The following is a 23,822-nucleotide window of genomic DNA, read 5'->3' on the forward strand; positions in this document are numbered from 1 at the left end:
CAAACAACCACTATGTTGATCTCGTTGTCTAACAGGTTGTTGTCCGAACCAGGATGGCCGAGTGGTTAAGGCGTTGGACTTAAGATCCAATGGATATATATCCGTGTGGGTTCGAACCCCACTCCTGGTAAAAGTTTTAACCTTGGACGTCTGGCAAATTGGTCTAGATTGAGTAATTCATTAGTGACAATTAACATTTTGTTCTTGACCTTTATCCAAATCACCTGTTGATCAAAAGATGAGTCTCTGAGCACCATATTGTGATCAATGCATTTTATTCCTCACTATTCAGAGAAAACTGCTATTTCAGCAAAATTAAATAATATTGAAAATACAATTTATTAATATATTCAGGTGAATATTCTATCAGCATCTTTGTTCAAAGTTTCAAAACATATGCTATGAAAAAGACATGAGAAAATGTATAGGAGAAGTTTAACCTGACTCAGGTAGTCATAGAACAATTTGTCAAAAGATAGTGGTGAACAAAGTTGGACTGTAAAATCTGTCTTAGAAAATCCAATCTAGAAACGCCATTAGTTTTCAGACAGATGTAGTCTAAAATAGAGGTCAAACAGTGTCAGTAAAAGCAGTTTTCCCTATTTGGTAATCTCAAATGAGTGTGCAACTTTTTGTTTCATAGATGTATGCTTGGACAGATAGGTTAAGGCGAATGGGTCAGATTTCGGACATATCTAGAAATTATAGTGGTTCTCTATCCGGCTCTTTTCTACAAAGACAAAAAAATCACCAAAAAATAAACAAATTTGTAAACCTGAAAGATTTTGTACAACTTACATAAATGCATTATTCCAAACAACCACTATGTTGATCTCGTTGTCTAACAGGTTGTCGTTCGAACCAGGATGGCCGAGTGGTTAAGGCTGTTGGACTTAAGATCCAATGGATATATATCCGTGTGGGTTCGAACCCCACTCCTGGTAAAAGTTTTAACCTTGGACGTCTGGCAAATTGGTCTAGATTGAGTAATTCATTAGTGACAATTAACATTTTGTTCTTGACCTTTATCCAAATCACCTGTTGATCAAAAGATGAGTCTCTGAGCACCATATTGTGATCAATGCATTTTATTCCTCACTATTCAGAGAAAACTGCTATTTCAGCAAAATTAAATAATATTGAAAATACAATTTATTAATATATTCAGGTGAATATTCTATCAGCATCTTTGTTCAAAGTTTCAAAACATATGCTATGAAAAAGACATGAGAAAATGTATAGGAGAAGTTTAACCTGACTCAGGTAGTCATAGAACAATTTGTCAAAAGATAGTGTTGAACAAAGTTGGACTGTAAAATCTGTCTTAGAAAATCCAATCTAGAAATGCCATTAGTTTTCAGACAGATGTAGTCTAAAATAGAGGTCAAACAGTGTCAGTAAAAGCAGTTTTCCCTATTTGGTAATCTCAAATGAGTGTGCAACTTTTTGTTTCATAGATGTATGCTTGGACAGATAGGTTAAGGTGAATGGGTGAGATTTCGGACATATCTAGAAATTATAGTGGTTCTCTATCCGGCTCTTTTCTACAAAGACAAAAAAATCACCAAAAAATAAACAAATTTGTAAACCTGAATGATTTTGTACAACTTACATGAATGCATTATTCCAAACAACCACTATGTTGATCTCGTTGTCTAACAGGTTGTCGTTCGAACCAGGATGGCCGAGTGGTTAAGGCGTTGGACTTAAGATCCAATGGATATATATCCGCGTGGGTTCGAACCCCACTCCTGGTAAAAGTTTTAACCTTGGACTTCTGGCAAATTGGTCTAGATTGGGTAATTCATTAGTGACAATAACCAATATCTTGACCTTTATCCAAATCACCTGTTGATCAAAAGATGAGTCTCTGAGCACCATATTGTGATCAATGCATTTTATTCCTCACTATTCAGAGAAAACTGCTATTTCAGCAAAATTAAATAATATTGAAAATACAATTTATTAATATATTCAGGTGAATATTCTATCAGCATCTTTGTTCAAAGTTTCAAAACATATGCTATGAAAAAGACATGAGAAAATGTATAGGAGAAGTTTAACCTGACTGAGGTAGTCATAGAACAATTTGTCAAAAGATAGTGGTGAACAAAGTTGGATTGTAAAATCTGTCTTAGAAAATCCAATCTAGAAACGCCATTAGTTTTCAGACAGATGTAGTCTAAAATAGAGGTCAAACAGTGTCAGTAAAAGCAGTTTTCCCTATTTGGTAATCTCAAATGAGTGCGCAACTTTTTGTTTCATAGATGTATGCTTGGACAGATAGGTTAAGGTGAATGGGTGAGATTTCGGACATATCTAGAAATTATAGTGGTTCTCTATCCGGCTCTTTTCTACAAGACAAAAGAATCACCAAAAAATAAACAAATTTGTAAACCTGAAAGATTTTGTACAACTTACATAAATGCATTATTCCAAACAACCACTATGTTGATCTCGTTGTCTAACAGGTTGTTGTCCGAACCAGGATGGCCGAGTGGTTAAGGCGTTGGACTTAAGATCCAATGGATATATATTCGTGTGGGTTCGAACCCCACTCCTGGTAAAAGTTTTAACCTTGGACGTCTGGCAAATTGGTCTAGATTGAGTAATTCATTAGTGACAATTAACATTTTGTTCTTGACCTTTATCCAAATCACCTGTTGATCAAAAGATGAGTCTCTGAGCACCATATTGTGATCAATGCATTTTATTCCTCACTATTCAGAGAAAACTGCTATTTCAGCAAAATTAAATAATATTGAAAATACAATTTATTAATATATTCAGGTGAATATTCTATCAGCATCTTTGTTCAAAGTTTCAAAACATATGCTATGAAAAAGACATGAGAAAATGTATAGGAGAAGTTTAACCTGACTCAGGTAGTCATAGAACAATTTGTCAAAAGATAGTGGTGAACAAAGTTGGACTGTAAAATCTGTCTTAGAAAATCCAATCTAGAAACGCCATTAGTTTTCAGACAGATGTAGTCTAAAATAGAGGTCAAACAGTGTCAGTAAAAGCAGTTTTCCCTATTTGGTAATCTCAAATGAGTGTGCAACTTTTTGTTTCATAGATGTATGCTTGGACAGATAGGTTAAGGCGAATGGGTGAGATTTCGGACATATCTAGAAATTATAGTGGTTCTCTATCCGGCTCTTTTCTACAAAGACAAAAAAATCACCAAAAAATAAACAAATTTGTAAACCTGAATGATTTTGTACAACTTACATGAATGCATTATTCCAAACAACCACTATGTTGATCTCGGAGTCTAACGAGTTGTCGTTTGAACTAGGATGGCCGAGTGGTTAAGGCATTGGACTTAAGATCCAATGGATATATATCCGCGTGGGTTCGAACCCCACTCCTGATAAAACTTTTAACCTTGGACTTCTGGCAAATTGGTCTAGATTGGGTAATTCATTAGTGACAATAACCAATATCTTGACCTTTATCCAAATCACCTGTTGATCAAAAGATGAGTCTCTGAGCACCATATTGTAATCAATGCATTTTATTCCTCACTATTCAGAGAAAACTGCTATTTCAGCAAAATTAAATAATATTGAAAATACAATTTATTAATATATTCAGGTGAATATTCTATCAGCATCTTTGTTCAAAGTTTCAAAACATATGCTATGAAAAAGACATGAGAAAATGTATAGGAGAAGTTTAACCTGACTCAGGTAGTCATAGAACAATTTGTCAAAAGATAGTGTTGAACAAAGTTGGACTGTAAAATCTATCTTAGAAAATCCAATCTAGAAATGCCATTAGTTTTCTGACAGATATAGTCTAAAAATGAGGTCAAACAGTGTCAGGAAAAGCAGTTTTTCCTATTTGGTAATCTCAAATGAGTGTGCAAGTTTTTGTTTCATATATGTATGCTTGGACAGATAGGTTAAGGCGAATGGGTCAGATTTCGGACATATCTAGAAATTATAGTGGTTCTCTATCCGGCTCTTTTCTACAAAGACAAAAAAATCACCAAAAAATAAACAAATTTGTAAACCTGAAAGATTTTGTACAACTTACATAAATGCATTATTCCAAACAACCACTATGTTGATCTCGTTGTCTAACAGGTTGTCGTTCGAACCAGGATGGCCGAGTGGTTAAGGCGTTGGACTTAAGATCCAATGGATATATATCCATGTGGGTTCGAACCCCACTCCTGGTAAAAGTTTTAACCTTGGACGTCTGGCAAATTGGTCTAGATTGAGTAATTCATTAGTGACAATTAACATTTTGTTCTTGACCTTTATCCAAATCACCTGTTGATCAAAAGATGAGTCTCTGAGCACCATATTGTGATCAATGCATTTTATTCCTCACTATTCAGAGAAAACTGCTATTTCAGCAAAATTAAATAATATTGAAAATACAATTTATTAATATATTCAGGTGAATATTCTATCAGCATCTTTGTTCAAAGTTTCAAAACATATGCTATGAAAAAGACATGAGAAAATGTATAGGAGAAGTTTAACCTGACTCAGGTAGTCATAGAACAATTTGTCAAAAGATAGTGGTGAACAAAGTTGGACTGTAAAATCTGTCTTAGAAAATCCAATCTAGAAACGCCATTAGTTTTCAGACAGATGTAGTCTAAAATAGAGGTCAAACAGTGTCAGTAAAAGCAGTTTTCCCTATTTGGTAATCTCAAATGAGTGTGCAACTTTTTGTTTCATAGATGTATGCTTGGACAGATAGGTTAAGGCGAATGGGTGAGATTTCGGACATATCTAGAAATTATAGTGGTTCTCTATCCGGCTCTTTTCTACAAAGACAAAAAAATCACCAAAAAATAAACAAATTTGTAAACCTGAATGATTTTGTACAACTTACATGAATGCATTATTCCAAACAACCACTATGTTGATCTCGGAGTGTAACGAGTTGTCGTTTGAACTAGGATGGCCGAGTGGTTAAGGCATTGGACTTAAGATCCAATGGATATATATCCGCGTGGGTTCGAACCCCACTCCTGATAAAAGTTTTAACCTTGGACGTCTGGCAAATTGGTCTAGATTGAGTAATTCATTAGTGACAATTAACATTTTGTTCTTGACCTTTATCCAAATCACCTGTTGATCAAAAGATGAGTCTCTGAGCACCATATTGTGATCAATGCATTTTATTCCTCACTATTCAGAGAAAACTGCTATTTCAGCAAAATTAAATAATATTGAAAATACAATTTATTAATATATTCAGGTGAATATTCTATCAGCATCTTTGTTCAAAGTTTCAAAACATATGCTATGAAAAAGACATGAGAAAATGTATAGGAGAAGTTTAACCTGACTCAGGTAGTCATAGAACAATTTGTCAAAAGATAGTGGTGAACAAAGTTGGACTGTAAAATCTATCTTAGAAAATCCAATCTAGAAATGCCATTAGTTTTCTGACAGATATAGTCTAAAAATGAGGTCAAACAGTGTCAGGAAAAGCAGTTTTTCCTATTTGGTAATCTCAAATGAGTGTGCAAGTTTTTGTTTCATATATGTATGCTTGGACAGATAGGTTAAGGCGAATGGGTCAGATTTCGGACATATCTAGAAATTATAGTGGTTCTCTATCCGGCTCTTTTCTACAAAGACAAAAAAATCACTAAAAAATAAACAAATTTGTAAACCTGAAAGATTTTGTACAACTTACATGAATGCATTATTCCAAACAACCACTATGTTGATCTCGTTGTCTAACAGGTTGTCGTTTGAACCAGGATGGCCGAGTGGTTAAGGCGTTGGACTTAAGATCCAATGGATGTATATCCGTGTGGGTTCGAACCCCACTCCTGGTAAAAGTTTTAACCTTGGACGTCTGGCAAATTGGTCTAGATTGAGTAATTCATTAGTGACAATTAACATTTTGTTCTTGACCTTTATCCAAATCACCTGTTGATCAAAAGATGAGTCTCTGAGCACCATATTGTGATCAATGCATTTTATTCCTCACTATTCAGAGAAAACTGCTATTTCAGCAAAATTAAATAATATTGAAAATACAATTTATTAATATATTCAGGTGAATATTCTATCAGCATCTTTGTTCAAAGTTTCAAAACATATGCTATGAAAAAGACATGAGAAAATGTATAGGAGAAGTTTAACCTGACTCAGGTAGTCATAGAACAATTTGTCAAAAGATAGTGGTGAACAAAGTTGGATTGTAAAATCTGTCTTAGAAAATCCAATCTAGAAACACCATTAGTTTTCAGACAGATGTAGTCTAAAATAGAGGTCAAACAGTGTCAGTAAAAGCAGTTTTCCCTATTTGGTAATCTCAAATGAGTGTGCAACTTTTTGTTTCATAGATGTATGCTTGGACAGATAGGTTAAGGCGAATGGGTGAGATTTCGGACATATCTAGAAATTATAGTGGTTCTCTATCCGGCTCTTTTCTACAAAGACAAAAAAATCACCAAAAAATAAACAAATTTGTAAACCTGAATAATTTTGTACAACTTACATGAATGCATTATTCCAAACAACCACTATGTTGATCTCGGAGTCTAACGAGTTGTCGTTCGAACCAGGATGGCCGAGTGGTTAAGGCGTTGGACTTAAGATCCAATGGGTATATATCTGCGTGGGTTCGAACCCCACTCCTGGTAAAACTTTTAATCTTGGACTTCTGGCAAATTGGTCTAGATTGGGTAATTCATTAGTGACAATAACCAATATCTTGACCTTTATCCAAATCACCTGTTGATCAAAAGATGAGTCTCTGAGCACCATATTGTGATCAATGCATTTTATTCCTCACTATTCAGAGAAAACTGCTATTTCAGCAAAATTAAATAATATTGAAAATACAATTTATTAATATATTCAGGTGAATATTCTATCAGCATCTTTGTTCAAAGTTTCAAAACATATGCTATGAAAAAGACATGAGAAAATGTATAGGAGAAGTTTAACCTGACTCAGGTAGTCATAGAACAATTTGTCAAAAGATAGTGTTGAACAAAGTTGGACTGTAAAATCTGTCTTAGAAAATCCAATCTAGAAATGCCATTAGTTTTCAGACAGATGTAGTCTAAAATAGAGGTCAAACAGTGTCAGTAAAAGCAGTTTTCCCTATTTGGTAATCTCAAATGAGTGTGCAACTTTTTGTTTCATAGATGTATGCTTGGACAGATAGGTTAAGGTGAATGGGTGAGATTTCGGACATATCTAGAAATTATAGTGGTTCTCTATCCGGCTCTTTTCTACAAAGACAAAAAAATCACCAAAAAATAAACAAATTTGTAAACCTGAATGATTTTGTACAAGTTACATGAATGCATTATTCCAAACAACCACTATGTTGATCTCGTTGTCTAACAGGTTGTCGTTCGAACCAGGATGGCCAAGTGGTTAAGGCGTTGGACTTAAGATCCAATGGATATATATCCGCGTGGGTTCGAACCCCACTCCTGGTAAAAGTTTTAACCTTGGACTTCTGGCAAATTGGTCTAGATTGGGTAATTCATTAGTGACAATAACCAATATCTTGACCTTTATCCAAATCACCTGTTGATCAAAAGATGAGTCTCTGAGCACCATATTGTGATCAATGCATTTTATTCCTCACTATTCAGAGAAAACTGCTATTTCAGCAAAATTAAATAATATTGAAAATACAATTTATTAATATATTCAGGTGAATATTCTATCAGCATCTTTGTACAAAGTTTCAAAACATATGCTATGAAAAAGACATGAGAAAATGTATAGGAGAAGTTTAACCTGACTCAGGTAGTCATAGAACAATTTGTCAAAAGATAGTGTTGAACAAAGTTGGACTGTAAAATCTGTCTTAGAAAATCCAATCTAGAAATGCCATTAGTTTTCAGACAGATGTAGTCTAAAATAGAGGTCAAACAGTGTCAGTAAAAGCAGTTTTCCCTATTTGGTAATCTCAAATGAGTGTGCAACTTTTTGTTTCATAGATGTATGCTTGGACAGATAGGTTAAGGTGAATGGGTGAGATTTCGGACATATCTAGAAATTATAGTGGTTCTCTATCCGGCTCTTTTCTACAAAGACAAAAAAATCACCAAAAAATAAACAAATTTGTAAACCTGAATGATTTTGTACAAGTTACATGAATGCATTATTCCAAACAACCACTATGTTGATCTCGTTGTCTAACAGGTTGTCGTTCGAACCAGGATGGCCGAGTGGTTAAGGCGTTGGACTTAAGATCCAATGGATATAAATCCGCGTGGGTTCGAACCCCACTCCTGGTAAAAGTTTTAACCTTGGACTTCTGGCAAATTGGTCTAGATTGGGTAATTCATTAGTGACAATAACCAATATCTTGACCTTTATCCAAATCACCTGTTGATCAAAAGATGAGTCTCTGAGCACCATATTGTGATCAATGCATTTTATTCCTCACTATTCAGAGAAAACTGCTATTTCAGCAAAATTAAATAATATTGAAAATACAATTTATTAATATATTCAGGTGAATATTCTATCAGCATCTTTGTTCAAAGTTTCAAAACATATGCTATGAAAAAGACATGAGAAAATGTATAGGAGAAGTTTAACCTGACTCAGGTAGTCATAGAACAATTTGTCAAAAGATAGTGGTGAACAAAGTTGGACTGTAAAATCTGTCTTAGAAAATCCAATCTAGAAACGCCATTAGTTTTCAGACAGATGTAGTCTAAAATAGAGGTCAAACAGTGTCAGTAAAAGCAGTTTTCCCTATTTGGTAATCTCAAATGAGTGTGCAACTTTTTGTTTCATAGATGTATGCTTGGACAGATAGGTTAAGGCGAATGGGTGAGATTTCGGACATATCTAGAAATTATAGTGGTTCTCTATCCGGCTCTTTTCTACAAAGACAAAAAAATCACCAAAAAATAAACAAATTTGTAAACCTGAATGATTTTGTACAACTTACATGAATGCATTATTCCAAACAACCACTATGTTGATCTCGGAGTCTAACGAGTTGTCGTTTGAACTAGGATGGCCGAGTGGTTAAGGCATTGGACTTAAGATCCAATGGATATATATCCGCGTGGGTTCGAACCCCACTCCGGATAAAAGTTTTAACCTTGGACGTCTGGCAAATTGGTCTAGATTGAGTAATTCATTAGTGACAATTAACATTTTGTTCTTGACCTTTATCCAAATCACCTGTTGATCAAAAGATGAGTCTCTGAGCACCATATTGTGATCAATGCATTTTATTCCTCACTATTCAGAGAAAACTGCTATTTCAGCAAAATTAAATAATATTGAAAATACAATTTATTAATATATTCAGGTGAATATTCTATCAGCATCTTTGTTCAAAGTTTCAAAACATATGCTATGAAAAAGACATGAGAAAATGTATAGGAGAAGTTTAACCTGACTCAGGTAGTCATAGAACAATTTGTCAAAAGATAGTGTTGAACAAAGTTGGACTGTAAAATCTATCTTAGAAAATCCAATCTAGAAATGCCATTAGTTTTCTGACAGATATAGTCTAAAAATGAGGTCAAACAGTGTCAGGAAAAGCAGTTTTTCCTATTTGGTAATCTCAAATGAGTGTGCAAGTTTTTGTTTCATATATGTATGCTTGGACAGATAGGTTAAGGCGAATGGGTCAGATTTCGGACATATCTAGAAATTATAGTGGTTCTCTATCCGGCTCTTTTCTACAAAGACAAAGAAATCACCAAAAAATAAACAAATTTGTAAACCTGAAAGATTTTGTACAACTTACATAAATGCATTATTCCAAACAACCACTATGTTGATCTCGTTGTCTAACAGGTTGTTGTTCGAACCAGGATGGCCGAGTGGTTAAGGCGTTGGACTTAAGATCCAATGGATATATATCCGTGTGGGTTCGAACCCCACTCCTGGTAAAAGTTTTAACCTTGGACGTCTGGCAAATTGGTCTAGATTGAGTAATTCATTAGTGACAATTAACATTTTGTTCTTGACCTTTATCCAAATCACCTGTTGATCAAAAGATGAGTCTCTGAGCACCATATTGTGATCAATGCATTTTATTCCTCACTATTCAGAGAAAAGTGATATTTCAGCAAAATTAAATAATATTGAAAATACAATTTATTAATATATTCAGGTGAATATTCTATCAGCATCTTTGTTCAAAGTTTCAAAACATATGCTATGAAAAAGACATGAGAAAATGTATAGGAGAAGTTTAACCTGACTAAGGTAGTCATAGAACAATTTGTCAAAAGATAGTGGTGAACAAGTTGGACTGTAAAATCTGTCTTAGAAAATCCAATCTAGAAACGCCATTAGTTTTCAGACAGATGTAGTCTAAAAAAGAGGTCAAACAGTGTCAGTAAAAGCAGTTTTCCCTATTTGGTAATCTCAAATGAGTGTGCAACTTTTTGTTTCATAGATGTATGCTTGGACAGATAGGTTAAGGCGAATGGGTGAGATTTCGGACATATCTAGAAATTATAGTGGTTCTCTATCCGGCTCTTTTCTACAAAGACAAAAAAATCACCAAAAAATAAACAAATTTGTAAACCTGAATGATTTTGTACAACTTACATGAATGCATTATTCCAAACAACCACTATGTTGATCTCGGAGTCTAACGAGTTGTCGTTCGAACCAGGATGGCCGAGTGGTTAAGGCGTTGGACTTAAGATCCAATGGGTATATATCCGCGTGGGTTCGAACCCCACTCCTGGTAAAACTTTTAACCTTGGACTTCTGGCAAATTGGTCTAGATTGGGTAATTCATTAGTGACAATAACCAATATCTTGACCTTTATCCAAATCACCTGTTGATCAAAAGATGAGTCTCTGAGCACCATATTGTGATCAATGCATTTTATTCCTCACTATTCAGAGAAAACTGCTATTTCAGCAAAATTAAATAATATTGAAAATACAATTTATTAATATATTCAGGTGAATATTCTATCAGCATCTTTGTTCAAAGTTTCAAAACATATGCTATGAAAAAGACATGAGAAAATGTATAGGAGAAGTTTAACCTGACTCAGGTAGTCATAGAACAATTTGTCAAAAGATAGTGTTGAACAAAGTTGGACTGTAAAATCTATCTTAGAAAATCCAATCTAGAAATGCCATTAGTTTTCTGACAGATATAGTCTAAAAATGAGGTCAAACAGTGTCAGGAAAAGCAGTTTTTCCTATTTGGTAATCTCAAATGAGTGTGCAAGTTTTTGTTTCATATATGTATGCTTGGACAGATAGGTTAAGGCGAATGGGTCAGATTTCGGACATATCTAGAAATTATAGTGGTTCTCTATCCGGCTCTTTTCTACAAAGACAAAAAAATCACCAAAAAATAAACAAATTTGTAAACCTGAAAGATTTTGTACAACTTACATAAATGCATTATTCCAAACAACCACTATGTTGATCTCGTTGTCTAACAGGTTGTCGTTCGAACCAGGATGGCCGAGTGGTTAAGGCGTTGGACTTAAGATCCAATGGATATATATCCATGTGGGTTCGAACCCCACTCCTGGTAAAAGTTTTAACCTTGGACGTCTGGCAAATTGGTCTAGATTGAGTAATTCATTAGTGACAATTAACATTTTGTTCTTGACCTTTATCCAAATCACCTGTTGATCAAAAGATGAGTCTCTGAGCACCATATTGTGATCAATGCATTTTATTCCTCACTATTCAGAGAAAACTGCTATTTCAGCAAAATTAAATAATATTGAAAATACAATTTATTAATATATTCAGGTGAATATTCTATCAGCATCTTTGTTCAAAGTTTCAAAACATATGCTATGAAAAAGACATGAGAAAATGTATAGGAGAAGTTTAACCTGACTCAGGTAGTCATAGAACAATTTGTGAAAAGATAGTGTTGAACAAAGTTGGACTGTAAAATCTGTCTTAGAAAATCCAATCTAGAAACGCCATTAGTTTTCAGACAGATGTAGTCTAAAATAGAGGTCAAACAGTGTCAGTAAAAGCAGTTTTCCCTATTTGGTAATCTCAAATGAGTGCGCAACTTTTTGTTTCATAGAGGTATGCTTGGACAGATAGGTTAAGGTGAATGGGTGAGATTTCGGACATATCTAGAAATTATAGTGGTTCTCTATCCGGCTCTTTTCTACTATGACAAAAAAATCACCAAAAAATAAACAAATTTGTAAACCTGAATGATTTTGTACAAGTTACATGAATGCATTATTCCAAACAACCACTATGTTGATCTCGTTGTCTAACAGGTTGTCGTTCGAACCAGGATGGCCGAGTGGTTAAGGCGTTGGACTTAAGATCCAATGGATATATATCCGCGTGGGTTCGAACCCCACTCCTGGTAAAAGTTTTAACCTTGGACTTCTGGCAAATTGGTCTAGATTGGGTAATTCATTAGTGACAATAACCAATATCTTGACCTTTATCCAAATCACCTGTTGATCAAAAGATGAGTCTCTGAGCACCATATTGTGATCAATGCATTTTATTCCTCACTATTCAGAGAAAACTGCTATTTCAGCAAAATTAAATAATATTGAAAATACAATTTATTAATATATTCAGGTGAATATTCTATCAGCATCTTTGTTCAAAGTTTCAAAACATATGCTATGAAAAAGACATGAGAAAATGTATAGGAGAAGTTTAACCTGACTCAGGTAGTCATAGAACAATTTGTCAAAAGATAGTGGTGAACAAAGTTGGATTGTAAAATCTGTCTTAGAAAATCCAATCTAGAAACGCCATTAGTTTTTAGACAGATGTAGTCTAAAATAGAGGTCAAACAGTGTCAGTAAAAGCAGTTTTCCCTATTTGGTAATCTCAAATGAGTGCGCAACTTTTTGTTTCATAGATGTATGCTTGGACAGATAGGTTAAGGTGAATGGGTGAGATTTCGGACATATCTAGAAATTATAGTGGTTCTCTATCCGGCTCTTTTCTACAAAGACAAAAAAAGCACCAAAAAATAAACAAATTTGTAAACCTGAATGATTTTGTACAAGTTACATGAATGCATTATTCCAAACAACCACTATGTTGATCTCGTTGTCTAACAGGTTGTCGTTCGAACCAGGATGGCCGAGTGGTTAAGGCGTTGGACTTAAGATCCAATGGATATATATCCGCGTGGGTTCGAACCCCACTCCTGGTAAAAGTTTTAACCTTGGACTTCTGGCAAATTGGTCTAGATTGGGTAATTCATTAGTGACAATAACCAATATCTTGACCTTTATCCAAATCACCTGTTGATCAAAAGATGAGTCTCTGAGCACCATATTGTGATCAATGCATTTTATTCCTCACTATTCAGAGAAAACTGCTATTTCAGCAAAATTAAATAATATTGAAAATACAATTTATTAATATATTCAGGTGAATATTCTATCAGCATCTTTGTTCAAAGTTTCAAAACATATGCTATGAAAAAGACATGGGAAAATGTATAGGAGAAGTTTAACCTGACTCAGGTAGTCATAGAACAATTTGTCAAAAGATAGTGGTGTACAAAGTTGGATTGTAAAATCTGTCTTAGAAAATCCAATCTAGAAACGCCATTAGTTTTCAGACAGATGTAGCCTAAAATAGAGGTCAAACAGTGTCAGTAAAAGCAGTTTTCCCTATTTGGTAATCTCAAATGAGTGCGCAACTTTTTGTTTCATAGATGTATGCTTGGACAGATAGGTTAAGGTGAATGGGTGAGATTTCGGACATATCTAGAAATTATAGTGGTTCTCTATCCGGCTCTTTTCTACAAAGACAAAAAAATCACCAAAAAATAAACAAATTTGTAAACCTGAATGATTTTGTACAAGTTACATGAATGCATTATTCCAAACAACCACTATGTTGATCTCGTTGTCTAACAGGTTGTCGTTCGAACCAGGATGGCCGAGTGGTTAAGGCGTTGGACTTAAGATCCAATGGATATATATCCGCGTGGGTTCGAACCCCACTCCTGGTAAAAGTTTTAACCTTGGACTTCTGGCAAATTGGTCTAGATTGGGTAATTCATTAGTGACAATAACCAATATCTTGACCTTTATCCAAATCACCTGTTGATCAAAAGATGAGTCTCTGAGCACCATATTGTGATCAATGCATTTTATTCCTCACTATTCAGAGAAAACTGCTATTTCAGCAAAATTAAATAATATTGAAAATACAATTTATTAATATATTCAGGTGAATATTCTATCAGCATCTTTGTTCAAAGTTTCAAAACATATGCTATGAAAAAGACATGAGAAAATGTATAGGAGAAGTTTAACCTGACTCAGGTAGTCATAGAACAATTTGTCAAAAGATAGTGGTGAACAAAGTTGGATTGTAAAATCTGTCTTAGAAAATCCAATCTAGAAACGCCATTAGTTTTCAGACAGATGTAGTCTAAAATAGAGGTCAAACAGTGTCAGTAAAAGCAGTTTTCCCTATTTGGTAATCTCAAATGAGTGTGCAACTTTTTGTTTCATAGATGTATGCTTGGACAGATAGGTTAAGGTGAATGGGTGAGATTTCGGACATATCTAGAAATTATAGTGGTTCTCTATCCGGCTCTTTTCTACAAAGACAAAAAAATCACCAAAAAATAAACAAATTTGTAAACCTGAATGATTTTGTACAAGTTACATGAATGCATTATTCCAAACAACCACTATGTTGATCTCGTTGTCTAACAGGTTGTCGTTCGAACCAGGATGGCCGAGTGGTTAAGGCGTTGGACTTAAGATCCAATGGATATATATCCGCGTGGGTTCGAACCCCACTCCTGGTAAAAGTTTTAACCTTGGACTTCTGGCAAATTGGTCTAGATTGGGTAATTCATTAGTGACAATAACCAATATCTTGACCTTTATCCAAATCACCTGTTGATCAAAAGATGAGTCTCTGAGCACCATATTGTGATCAATGCATTTTATTCCTCACTATTCAGAGAAAACTGCTATTTCAGCAAAATTAAATAATATTGAAAATACAATTTATTAATATATTCAGGTGAATATTCTATCAGCATCTTTGTTCAAAGTTTCAAAACATATGCTATGAAAAAGACATGAGAAAATGTATAGGAGAAGTTTAACCTGACTCAGGTAGTCATAGAACAATTTGTCAAAAGATAGTGGTGAACAAAGTTGGATTGTAAAATCTGTCTTAGAAAATCCAATCTAGAAACGCCATTAGTTTTCAGACAGATGTAGTCTAAAATAGAGGTCAAACAGTGTCAGTAAAAGCAGTTTTCCCTATTTGGTAATCTCAAATGAGTGCGCAACTTTTTGTTTCATAGATGTATGCTTGGACAGATAGGTTAAGGTGAATGGGTGAGATTTCGGACATATCTAGAAATTATAGTGGTTCTCTATCCGGCTCTTTTCTACAAAGACAAAAAAATCACCAAAAAATAAACAAATTTGTAAACCTGAATGATTTTGTACAAGTTACATGAATGCATTATTCCAAACAACCACTATGTTGATCTCGTTGTCTAACAGGTTGTCGTTCGAACCAGGATGGCCGAGTGGTTAAGGCGTTGGACTTAAGATCCAATGGATATATATCCGCGTGGGTTCGAACCCCACTCCTGGTAAAAGTTTTAACCTTGGACTTCTGGCAAATTGGTCTAGATTGGGTAATTCATTAGTGACAATAACCAATATCTTGACCTTTATCCAAATCACCTGTTGATCAAAAGATGAGTCTCTGAGCACCATATTGTGATCAATGCATTTTATTCCTCACTATTCAGAGAAAACTGCTATTTCAGCAAAATTAAATAATATTGAAAATACAATTTATTAATATATTCAGGTGAATATTCTATCAGCATCTTTGTTCAAAGTTTCAAAACATATGCTATGAAAAAGACATGAGAAAATGTATAGGAGAAGTTTAACCTGACTCAGGTAGTCATAGAACAATTTGTCAAAAGATAGTGGTGAACAAAGTTGGATTGTAAAATCTGTCTTAGAAAATCCAATCTAGAAACGCCATTAGTTTTCAGACAGATGTAGTCTAAAATAGAGGTCAAACAGTGTCAGTAAAAGCAGTTTTCCCTATTTGGTAATCTCAAATGAGTGTGCAACTTTTTGTTTCATAGATGTATGCTTGGACAGATAGGTTAAGGTGAATGGGTGAGATTTCGGACATATCTAGAAATTATAGTGGTTCTCTATCCGGCTCTTTTCTACAAAGACAAAAAAATCACCAAAAAATAAACAAATTTGTAAACCTGAATGATTTTGTACAACTTACATGAATGCATTATTCCAAACAACCACTATGTTGATCTCGTTGTCTAACAGGTTGTCGTTCGAAACCAGGATGGCCGAGTGGTTAAGGCGTTGGACTTAAGATCCAATGGATATATATCCCCGAGGGTTCGAACCCCACTCCTGGTAAAAGTTTTAACCTTGGACTTCTGGCAAATTGGTCTAGATTGGGTAATTCATTAGTGACAATAACCAATATCTTGACCTTTATCCAAATCACCTGTTGATCAAAAGATGAGTCTCTGAGCACCATATTGTGATCAATGCATTTTATTCCTCACTATTCAGAGAAAACTGCTATTTCAGCAAAATTAAATAATATTGAAAATACAATTTATTAATATATTCAGGTGAATATTCTATCAGCATCTTTGTTCAAAGTTTCAAAACATATGCTATGAAAAAGACATGAGAAAATGTATAGGAGAAGTTTAACCTGACTCAGGTAGTCATAGAACAATTTGTCAAAAGATAGTGGTGAACAAAGTTGGATTGTAAAATCTGTCTTAGAAAATCCAATCTAGAAACGCCATTAGTTTTCAGACAGATGTAGTCTAAAATAGAGGTCAAACAGTGTCAGTAAAAGCAGTTTTCCCTATTTGGTAATCTCAAATGAGTGCGCAACTTTTTGTTTCATAGATGTATGCTTGGACAGATAGGTTAAGGTGAATGGGTGAGATTTCGGACATATCTAGAAATTATAGTGGTTCTCTATCCGGCTCTTTTCTACAAGACAAAAGAATCACCAAAAAATAAACAAATTTGTAAACCTGAAAGATTTTGTACAACTTACATAAATGCATTATTCCAAACAACCACTATGTTGATCTCGTTGTCTAACAGGTTGTTGTCCGAACCAGGATGGCCGAGTGGTTAAGGCGTTGGACTTAAGATCCAATGGATATATATCCGCATGGGTTCGAACCCCACTCCTGGTAAAAGTTTTAACCTTGGACGTCTGGCAAATTGGTTTAGATTGAGTAATTCATTAGTGACAATTAACATTTTGTTCTTGACCTTTATCCAAATCACCTGTTGATCAAAAGATGAGTCTCTGAGCACCATATTGTGATCAATGCATTTTATTCCTCACTATTCAGAGAAAACTGCTATTTCAGCTAAATTAAATAAAATTGAAAATACAATTTATTAATATATTCAGGTGAATATTCTATCAGCATCTTTGTTCAAAGTTTCAAAACATATGCTATGAAAAAGATATGAGAAAATGTATAGGAGAAGTTTAACCTGACTCAGGTAGTCATAGAACAATTTGTCAAAAGATAGTGGTGAACAAAGTTGGATTGTAAAATCTGTCTTATAAAATCCAATCTAGAAACGCCATTAGTTTTCAGACAGATGTAGTCTAAAATAGAGGTCAAACAGTGTCAGTAAAAGCAGTTTTCCCTATTTGGTAATCTCAAATGAGTGTGCAACTTTTTGTTTCATAGATGTATGCTTGGACAGATAGGTTAAGGCGAATGGGTGAGATTTCGGACATATCTAGAAATTATAGTGGTTCTCTATCCGGCTCTTTTCTACAAAGACAAAAAAATCACCAAAAAATAAACAAATTTGTAAACCTGAATAATTTTGTACAACTTACATGAATGCATTATTCCAAACAACCACTATGTTGATCTCGGAGTCTAACGAGTTGTCGTTCGAACCAGGATGGCCGTGTGGTTAAGGCGTTGGACTTAAGATCCAATGGGTATATATCTGCATGGGTTTGAACCCCACTCCTGGTAAAAGTTTTAACCTTGGACTTCTGGCAAATTGGTCTAGATTGGGTAATTCATTAGTGACAATAACCAATATCTTGACCTTTATCCAAATCACCTGTTGATCAAAAGATGAGTCTCTGAGCACCATATTGTGATCAATGCATTTTATTCCTCACTATTCAGAGAAAACTGCTATTTCAGCAAAATTAAATAATATTGAAAATACAATTTATTAATATATTCAGGTGAATATTCTATCAGCATCTTTGTTCAAAGTTTCAAAACATATGCTATGAAAAAGACATGAGAAAATGTATAGGAGAAGTTTAACCTGACTCAGGTAGTCATAGAACAATTTGTGAAAAGATAGTGTTGAACAAAGTTGGACTGTAAAATCTGTCTTAGAAAATCCAATCTAGAAACGCCATTAGTTTTCAGACAGATGTAGTCTAAAATAGAGGTCAAACAGTGTCAGTAAAAGCAGTTTTCCCTATTTGGTAATCTCAAATGAGTGCGCAACTTTTTGTTTCATAGATGTATGCTTGGACAGATAGGTTAAGGTGAATGGGTGAGATTTCGGACATATCTAGAAATTATAGTGGTTCTCTATCCGGCTCTTTTCTACTATGACAAAAAAATCACCAAAAAATAAACAAATTTGTAAACCTGAATGATTTTGTACAAGTTACATGAATGCATTATTCCAAACAACCACTATGTTGATCTCGTTGTCTAACAGGTTGTCGTTCGAACCAGGATGGCCGAGTGGTTAAGGCGTTGGACTTAAGATCCAATGGATATATATCCATGTGGGTTCGAACCCCACTCCTGGTAAAAGTTTTAACCTTGGACGTCTGGCAAATTGGTCTAGATTGAGTAATTCATTAGTGACAATTAACATTTTGTTCTTGACCTTTATCCAAATCACCTGTTGATCAAAAGATGAGTCTCTGAGCACCATATTGTGATCAATGCATTTTATTCCTCACTATTCAGAGAAAACTGCTATTTCAGCAAAATTAAATAATATTGAAAATACAATTTATTAATATATTCAGGTGAATATTCTATCAGCATCTTTGTTCAAAGTTTCAAAACATATGCTATGAAAAAGACATGAGAAAATGTATAGGAGAAGTTTAACCTGACTCAGGTAGTCATAGAACAATTTGTGAAAAGATAGTGTTGAACAAAGTTGGATTGTAAAATCTGTCTTAGAAAATCCAATCTAGAAACGCCATTAGTTTTCAGACAGATGTAGTCTAAAATAGAGGTCAAACAGTGTCAGTAAAAGCAGTTTTCCCTATTTGGTAATCTCAAATGAGTGTGCAACTTTTTGTTTCATAGATGTATGCTTGGACAGATAGGTTAAGGTGAATGGGTGAGATTTCGGACATATCTAGAAATTATAGTGGTTCTCTATCCGGCTCTTTTCTACAAAGACAAAAAAATCACCAAAAAATAAACAAATTTGTAAACCTGAATGATTTTGTACAAGTTACATGAATGCATTATTCCAAACAACCACTATGTTGATCTCGTTGTCTAACAGGTTGTCGTTCGAACCAGGATGGCCGAGTGGTTAAGGCGTTGGACTTAAGATCCAATGGATATATATCCGCGTGGTTCGAACCCCACTCCTGGTAAAAGTTTTAACCTTGGACTTCTGGCAAATTGGTCTAGATTGGGTAATTCATTAGTGACAATAACCAATATCTTGACCTTTATCCAAATCACCTGTTGATCAAAAGATGAGTCTCTCAGCACCATATTGTGATCAATGCATTTTATTCCTCACTATTCAGAGAAAACTGCTATTTCAGCAAAATTAAATAATATTGAAAATACAATTTATTAATATATTCAGGTGAATATTCTATCAGCATCTTTGTTCAAAGTTTCAAAACATATGCTATGAAAAAGACATGAGAAAATGTATAGGAGAAGTTTAACCTGACTCAGGTAGTCATAGAACAATTTGTCAAAAGATAGTGGTGAACAAAGTTGGATTGTAAAATCTGTCTTAGAAAATCCAATCTAGAAACGCCATTAGTTTTCAGACAGATGTAGTCTAAAATAGAGGTCAAACAGTGTCAGTAAAAGCAGTTTTCCCTATTTGGTAATCTCAAATGAGTGCGCAACTTTTTGTTTCATAGATGTATGCTTGGACAGATAGGTTAAGGTGAATGGGTGAGATTTCGGACATATCTAGAAATTATAGTGGTTCTCTATCCGGCTCTTTTCTACAAAGACAAAAAAATCACCAAAAAATAAACAAATTTGTAAACCTGAATGATTTTGTAAAAGTTACATGAATGCATTATTCCAAACAACCACTATGTTGATCTCGTTGTCTAACAGGTTGCCGTTCGAACCAGGATGGCCGAGTGGTTAAGGCGTTGGACTTAAGATCCAATGGATATATATCCGTGTGGGTTCGAACCCCACTCCTGGTAAAAGTTTTAACCTTGGACTTCTGGCAAATTGGTCTAGATTGGGTAATTCATTAGTGACAATAACCAATATCTTGACCTTTATCCAAATCACCTGTTGATCAAAAGATGAGTCTCTGAGCACCATATTGTGATCAATGCATTTTATTCCTCACTATTCAGAGAAAACTGCTATTTCAGCAAAATTAAATAATATTGAAAATACAATTTATTAATATATTCAGGTGAATATTCTATCAGCATCTTTGTTCAAAGTTTCAAAACATATGCTATGAAAAAGACATGAGAAAATGTATAGGAGAAGTTTAACCTGACTCAGGTAGTCATAGAACAATTTGTCAAAAGATAGTGGTGAACAAAGTTGGATTGTAAAATCTGTCTTAGAAAATCCAATCTAGAAACGCCATTAGTTTTCAGACAGATGTAGTCTAAAATAGAGGTCAAACAGTGTCAGTAAAAGCAGTTTTCCCTATTTGGTAATCTCAAATGAGTGCGCAACTTTTTGTTTCATAGATGTATGCTTGGACAGATAGGTTAAGGTGAATGGGTGAGATTTCGGACATATCTAGAAATTATAGTGGTTCTCTATCCGGCTCTTTTCTACAAAGACAAAAAAATCACCAAAAAATAAACAAATTTGTAAACCTGAATGATTTTGTACAAGTTACATGAATGCATTATTCCAAACAACCACTATGTTGATCTCGTTGTCTAACAGGTTGTCGTTCGAACCAGGATGGCCGAGTGGTTAAGGCGTTGGACTTAAGATCCAATGGATATATATCCGCGTGGGTTCGAACCCCACTCCTGGTAAAAGTTTTAACCTTGGACTTCTGGCAAATTGGTCTAGATTGGGTAATTCATTAGTGACAATAACCAATATCTTGACCTTTATCCAAATCACCTGTTGATCAAAAGATGAGTCTCTGAGCACCATATTGTGATCAATGCATTTTATTCCTCACTATTCAGAGAAAACTGCTATTTCAGCAAAATTAAATAATATTGAAAATACAATTTATTAATATATTCAGGTGAATATTCTATCAGCATCTTTGTTCAAAGTTTCAAAACATATGCTATGAAAAAGACATGAGAAAATGTATAGGAGAAGTTTAACCTGACTCAGGTAGTCATAGAACAATTTGTCAAAAGATAGTGGTGAACAAAGTTGGATTGTAAAATCTGTTTTAGAAAATCCAATCTAGAAACGCCATTAGTTTTCAGACAGATGTAGTCTAAAATAGAGGTCAAACAGTGTCAGTAAAAGCAGTTTTCCCTATTTGGTAATCTCAAATGAGTGCGCAACTTTTTGTTTCATAGATGTATGCTTGGACAGATAGGTTAAGGTGAATGGGTGAGATTTCGGACATATCTAGAAATTATAGTGGTTCTCTATCCGGCTCTTTTCTACAAGACAAAAGAATCACCAAAAAATAAACAAATTTGTAAACCTGAAAGATTTTGTACAACTTACATAAATGCATTATTCCAAACAACCACTATGTTGATCTCGTTGTCTAACAGGTTGTCGTTCGAACCAGGATGGCCGAGTGGTTAAGGCGTTGGACTTAAGATCCAATGGATGTATATCCGTGTGGGTTCGAACCCCACTCCTGGTAAAAGTTTTAACCTTGGACGTCTGGCAAATTGGTCTAGATTGAGTAATTCATTAGTGACAATTAACATTTTGTTCTTGACCTTTATCCAAATCACCTGTTGATCAAAAGATAAGTCTCTGAGCACCATATTGTGATCAATGCATTTTATTCCTCACTATTCAGAGAAAACTGCTATTTCAGCAAAATTAAATAATATTGAAAATACAATTTATTAATATATTCAGGTGAATATTCTATCAGCATCTTTGTTCAAAGTTTCAAAACATATGCTATGAAAAAGACATGAGAAAATGTATAGGAGAAGTTTAACCTGACTCAGGTAGTCATAGAACAATTTGTCAAAAGATAGTGGTGAACAAAGTTGGATTGTAAAATCTGTCTTAGAAAATCCAATCTAGAAACGCCATTAGTTTTCAGACAGATGTAGTCTAAAATAGAGGTCAAACAGTGTCAGTAAAAGCAGTTTTCCCTATTTGGTAATCTCAAATGAGTGTGCAACTTTTTGTTTCATAGATGTATGCTTGGACAGATAGGTTAAGGTGAATGGGTGAGATTTCGGACATATCTAGAAATTATAGTGGTTCTCTATCCGGCTCTTTTCTACAAAGACAAAAAAATCACCAAAAAATAAACAAATTTGTAAACCTGAATGATTTTGTACAAGTTACATGAATGCATTATTCCAAACAACCACTATGTTGATCTCGTTGTCTAACAGGTTGTCGTTCGAAACCAGGATGGCCGAGTGGTTAAGGCGTTGGACTTAAGATCCAATGGATATATATCCGCGTGGGTTCGAACCCCACTCCTGGTAAAAGTTTTAACCTTGGACTTCTGGCAAATTGGTCTAGATTGGGTAATTCATTAGTGACAATAACCAATATCTTGACCTTTATCCAAATCACCTGTTGATCAAAAGATGAGTCTCTGAGCACCATATTGTGATCAATGCATTTTATTCCTCACTATTCAGAGAAAACTGCTATTTCAGCAAAATTAAATAATATTGAAAATACAATTTATTAATATATTCAGGTGAATATTCTATCAGCATCTTTGTTCAAAGTTTCAAAACATATGCTATGAAAAAGACATGAGAAAATGTATAGGAGAAGTTTAACCTGACTCAGGTAGTCATAGAACAATTTGTCAAAAGATAGTGGTGAACAAAGTTGGATTGTAAAATCTGTTTTAGAAAATCCAATCTAGAAACGCCATTAGTTTTCAGACAGATGTAGTCTAAAATAGAGGTCAAACAGTGTCAGTAAAAGCAGTTTTCCCTATTTGGTAATCTCAAATGAGTGCGCAACTTTTTGTTTCATAGATGTATGCTTGGACAGATAGGTTAAGGTGAATGGGTGAGATTTCGGACATATCTAGAAATTATAGTGGTTCTCTATCCGGCTCTTTTCTACAAGACAAAAGAATCACCAAAAAATAAACAAATTTGTAAACCTGAAAGATTTTGTACAACTTACATAAATGCATTATTCCAAACAACCACTATGTTGATCTCGTTGTCTAACAGGTTGTCGTTCGAACCAGGATGGCCGAGTGGTTAAGGCGTTGGACTTAAGATCCAATGGATGTATATCCGTGTGGGTTCGAACCCCACTCCTGGTAAAAGTTTTAACCTTGGACGTCTGGCAAATTGGTCTAGATTGAGTAATTCATTAGTGACAATTAACATTTTGTTCTTGACCTTTATCCAAATCACCTGTTGATCAAAAGATGAGTCTCTGAGCACCATATTGTGATCAATGCATTTTATTCCTCACTATTCAGAGAAAAC

At 34.5% G+C, this 23,822-nt stretch overlaps 30 non-coding genes across 30 annotated transcripts; all 30 read left to right on the forward strand.

Annotated features, from left to right (window-relative positions):
- The first annotated feature begins 47 nt into the window (after nucleotides 1-47).
- TRNAL-UAA (transfer RNA leucine (anticodon UAA)) lies at nucleotides 48-130 on the forward strand. The gene has a single exon. It is a non-coding gene; the product is annotated as a tRNA-Leu (tRNA).
- Nucleotides 131-860: 730 nt separating this feature from the next.
- TRNAL-UAA (transfer RNA leucine (anticodon UAA)) lies at nucleotides 861-944 on the forward strand. Its single transcript has one exon. It is a non-coding gene; the product is annotated as a tRNA-Leu (tRNA).
- Nucleotides 945-1,674: 730 nt separating this feature from the next.
- On the forward strand, nucleotides 1,675-1,757 carry TRNAL-UAA (transfer RNA leucine (anticodon UAA)). The gene has a single exon. It is a non-coding gene; the product is annotated as a tRNA-Leu (tRNA).
- A 726-nt stretch (nucleotides 1,758-2,483) lies between these two features.
- Nucleotides 2,484-2,566, forward strand: TRNAL-UAA (transfer RNA leucine (anticodon UAA)). The gene has a single exon. It is a non-coding gene; the product is annotated as a tRNA-Leu (tRNA).
- Nucleotides 2,567-3,296: 730 nt separating this feature from the next.
- Nucleotides 3,297-3,379, forward strand: TRNAL-UAA (transfer RNA leucine (anticodon UAA)). Its single transcript has one exon. It is a non-coding gene; the product is annotated as a tRNA-Leu (tRNA).
- A 727-nt stretch (nucleotides 3,380-4,106) lies between these two features.
- Nucleotides 4,107-4,189, forward strand: TRNAL-UAA (transfer RNA leucine (anticodon UAA)). The gene has a single exon. It is a non-coding gene; the product is annotated as a tRNA-Leu (tRNA).
- A 730-nt stretch (nucleotides 4,190-4,919) lies between these two features.
- Nucleotides 4,920-5,002, forward strand: TRNAL-UAA (transfer RNA leucine (anticodon UAA)). Its single transcript has one exon. It is a non-coding gene; the product is annotated as a tRNA-Leu (tRNA).
- A 730-nt stretch (nucleotides 5,003-5,732) lies between these two features.
- TRNAL-UAA (transfer RNA leucine (anticodon UAA)) lies at nucleotides 5,733-5,815 on the forward strand. Its single transcript has one exon. It is a non-coding gene; the product is annotated as a tRNA-Leu (tRNA).
- A 730-nt stretch (nucleotides 5,816-6,545) lies between these two features.
- TRNAL-UAA (transfer RNA leucine (anticodon UAA)) lies at nucleotides 6,546-6,628 on the forward strand. The gene has a single exon. It is a non-coding gene; the product is annotated as a tRNA-Leu (tRNA).
- A 727-nt stretch (nucleotides 6,629-7,355) lies between these two features.
- On the forward strand, nucleotides 7,356-7,438 carry TRNAL-UAA (transfer RNA leucine (anticodon UAA)). The gene has a single exon. It is a non-coding gene; the product is annotated as a tRNA-Leu (tRNA).
- A 727-nt stretch (nucleotides 7,439-8,165) lies between these two features.
- Nucleotides 8,166-8,248, forward strand: TRNAL-UAA (transfer RNA leucine (anticodon UAA)). The gene has a single exon. It is a non-coding gene; the product is annotated as a tRNA-Leu (tRNA).
- A 727-nt stretch (nucleotides 8,249-8,975) lies between these two features.
- On the forward strand, nucleotides 8,976-9,064 carry TRNAL-UAA (transfer RNA leucine (anticodon UAA)). The gene has a single exon. It is a non-coding gene; the product is annotated as a tRNA-Leu (tRNA).
- A 724-nt stretch (nucleotides 9,065-9,788) lies between these two features.
- On the forward strand, nucleotides 9,789-9,871 carry TRNAL-UAA (transfer RNA leucine (anticodon UAA)). The gene has a single exon. It is a non-coding gene; the product is annotated as a tRNA-Leu (tRNA).
- A 729-nt stretch (nucleotides 9,872-10,600) lies between these two features.
- Nucleotides 10,601-10,683, forward strand: TRNAL-UAA (transfer RNA leucine (anticodon UAA)). The gene has a single exon. It is a non-coding gene; the product is annotated as a tRNA-Leu (tRNA).
- A 727-nt stretch (nucleotides 10,684-11,410) lies between these two features.
- On the forward strand, nucleotides 11,411-11,493 carry TRNAL-UAA (transfer RNA leucine (anticodon UAA)). The gene has a single exon. It is a non-coding gene; the product is annotated as a tRNA-Leu (tRNA).
- Nucleotides 11,494-12,223: 730 nt separating this feature from the next.
- Nucleotides 12,224-12,306, forward strand: TRNAL-UAA (transfer RNA leucine (anticodon UAA)). Its single transcript has one exon. It is a non-coding gene; the product is annotated as a tRNA-Leu (tRNA).
- A 727-nt stretch (nucleotides 12,307-13,033) lies between these two features.
- TRNAL-UAA (transfer RNA leucine (anticodon UAA)) lies at nucleotides 13,034-13,116 on the forward strand. Its single transcript has one exon. It is a non-coding gene; the product is annotated as a tRNA-Leu (tRNA).
- A 727-nt stretch (nucleotides 13,117-13,843) lies between these two features.
- Nucleotides 13,844-13,926, forward strand: TRNAL-UAA (transfer RNA leucine (anticodon UAA)). The gene has a single exon. It is a non-coding gene; the product is annotated as a tRNA-Leu (tRNA).
- A 727-nt stretch (nucleotides 13,927-14,653) lies between these two features.
- On the forward strand, nucleotides 14,654-14,736 carry TRNAL-UAA (transfer RNA leucine (anticodon UAA)). The gene has a single exon. It is a non-coding gene; the product is annotated as a tRNA-Leu (tRNA).
- A 727-nt stretch (nucleotides 14,737-15,463) lies between these two features.
- TRNAL-UAA (transfer RNA leucine (anticodon UAA)) lies at nucleotides 15,464-15,546 on the forward strand. Its single transcript has one exon. It is a non-coding gene; the product is annotated as a tRNA-Leu (tRNA).
- A 728-nt stretch (nucleotides 15,547-16,274) lies between these two features.
- On the forward strand, nucleotides 16,275-16,357 carry TRNAL-UAA (transfer RNA leucine (anticodon UAA)). Its single transcript has one exon. It is a non-coding gene; the product is annotated as a tRNA-Leu (tRNA).
- Nucleotides 16,358-17,083: 726 nt separating this feature from the next.
- TRNAL-UAA (transfer RNA leucine (anticodon UAA)) lies at nucleotides 17,084-17,166 on the forward strand. The gene has a single exon. It is a non-coding gene; the product is annotated as a tRNA-Leu (tRNA).
- A 730-nt stretch (nucleotides 17,167-17,896) lies between these two features.
- Nucleotides 17,897-17,979, forward strand: TRNAL-UAA (transfer RNA leucine (anticodon UAA)). Its single transcript has one exon. It is a non-coding gene; the product is annotated as a tRNA-Leu (tRNA).
- Nucleotides 17,980-18,706: 727 nt separating this feature from the next.
- Nucleotides 18,707-18,789, forward strand: TRNAL-UAA (transfer RNA leucine (anticodon UAA)). The gene has a single exon. It is a non-coding gene; the product is annotated as a tRNA-Leu (tRNA).
- A 730-nt stretch (nucleotides 18,790-19,519) lies between these two features.
- On the forward strand, nucleotides 19,520-19,601 carry TRNAL-UAA (transfer RNA leucine (anticodon UAA)). The gene has a single exon. It is a non-coding gene; the product is annotated as a tRNA-Leu (tRNA).
- A 727-nt stretch (nucleotides 19,602-20,328) lies between these two features.
- TRNAL-UAA (transfer RNA leucine (anticodon UAA)) lies at nucleotides 20,329-20,411 on the forward strand. Its single transcript has one exon. It is a non-coding gene; the product is annotated as a tRNA-Leu (tRNA).
- Nucleotides 20,412-21,138: 727 nt separating this feature from the next.
- TRNAL-UAA (transfer RNA leucine (anticodon UAA)) lies at nucleotides 21,139-21,221 on the forward strand. The gene has a single exon. It is a non-coding gene; the product is annotated as a tRNA-Leu (tRNA).
- Nucleotides 21,222-21,947: 726 nt separating this feature from the next.
- Nucleotides 21,948-22,030, forward strand: TRNAL-UAA (transfer RNA leucine (anticodon UAA)). Its single transcript has one exon. It is a non-coding gene; the product is annotated as a tRNA-Leu (tRNA).
- Nucleotides 22,031-22,761: 731 nt separating this feature from the next.
- Nucleotides 22,762-22,844, forward strand: TRNAL-UAA (transfer RNA leucine (anticodon UAA)). The gene has a single exon. It is a non-coding gene; the product is annotated as a tRNA-Leu (tRNA).
- Nucleotides 22,845-23,570: 726 nt separating this feature from the next.
- TRNAL-UAA (transfer RNA leucine (anticodon UAA)) lies at nucleotides 23,571-23,653 on the forward strand. Its single transcript has one exon. It is a non-coding gene; the product is annotated as a tRNA-Leu (tRNA).
- The last annotated feature ends 169 nt before the right edge of the window (nucleotides 23,654-23,822 follow it).

This window comes from Engystomops pustulosus, chromosome 3, assembly GCF_040894005.1.
Source record: "Engystomops pustulosus chromosome 3, aEngPut4.maternal, whole genome shotgun sequence".
Lineage (NCBI taxonomy): Eukaryota > Metazoa > Chordata > Amphibia > Anura > Leptodactylidae > Engystomops > Engystomops pustulosus.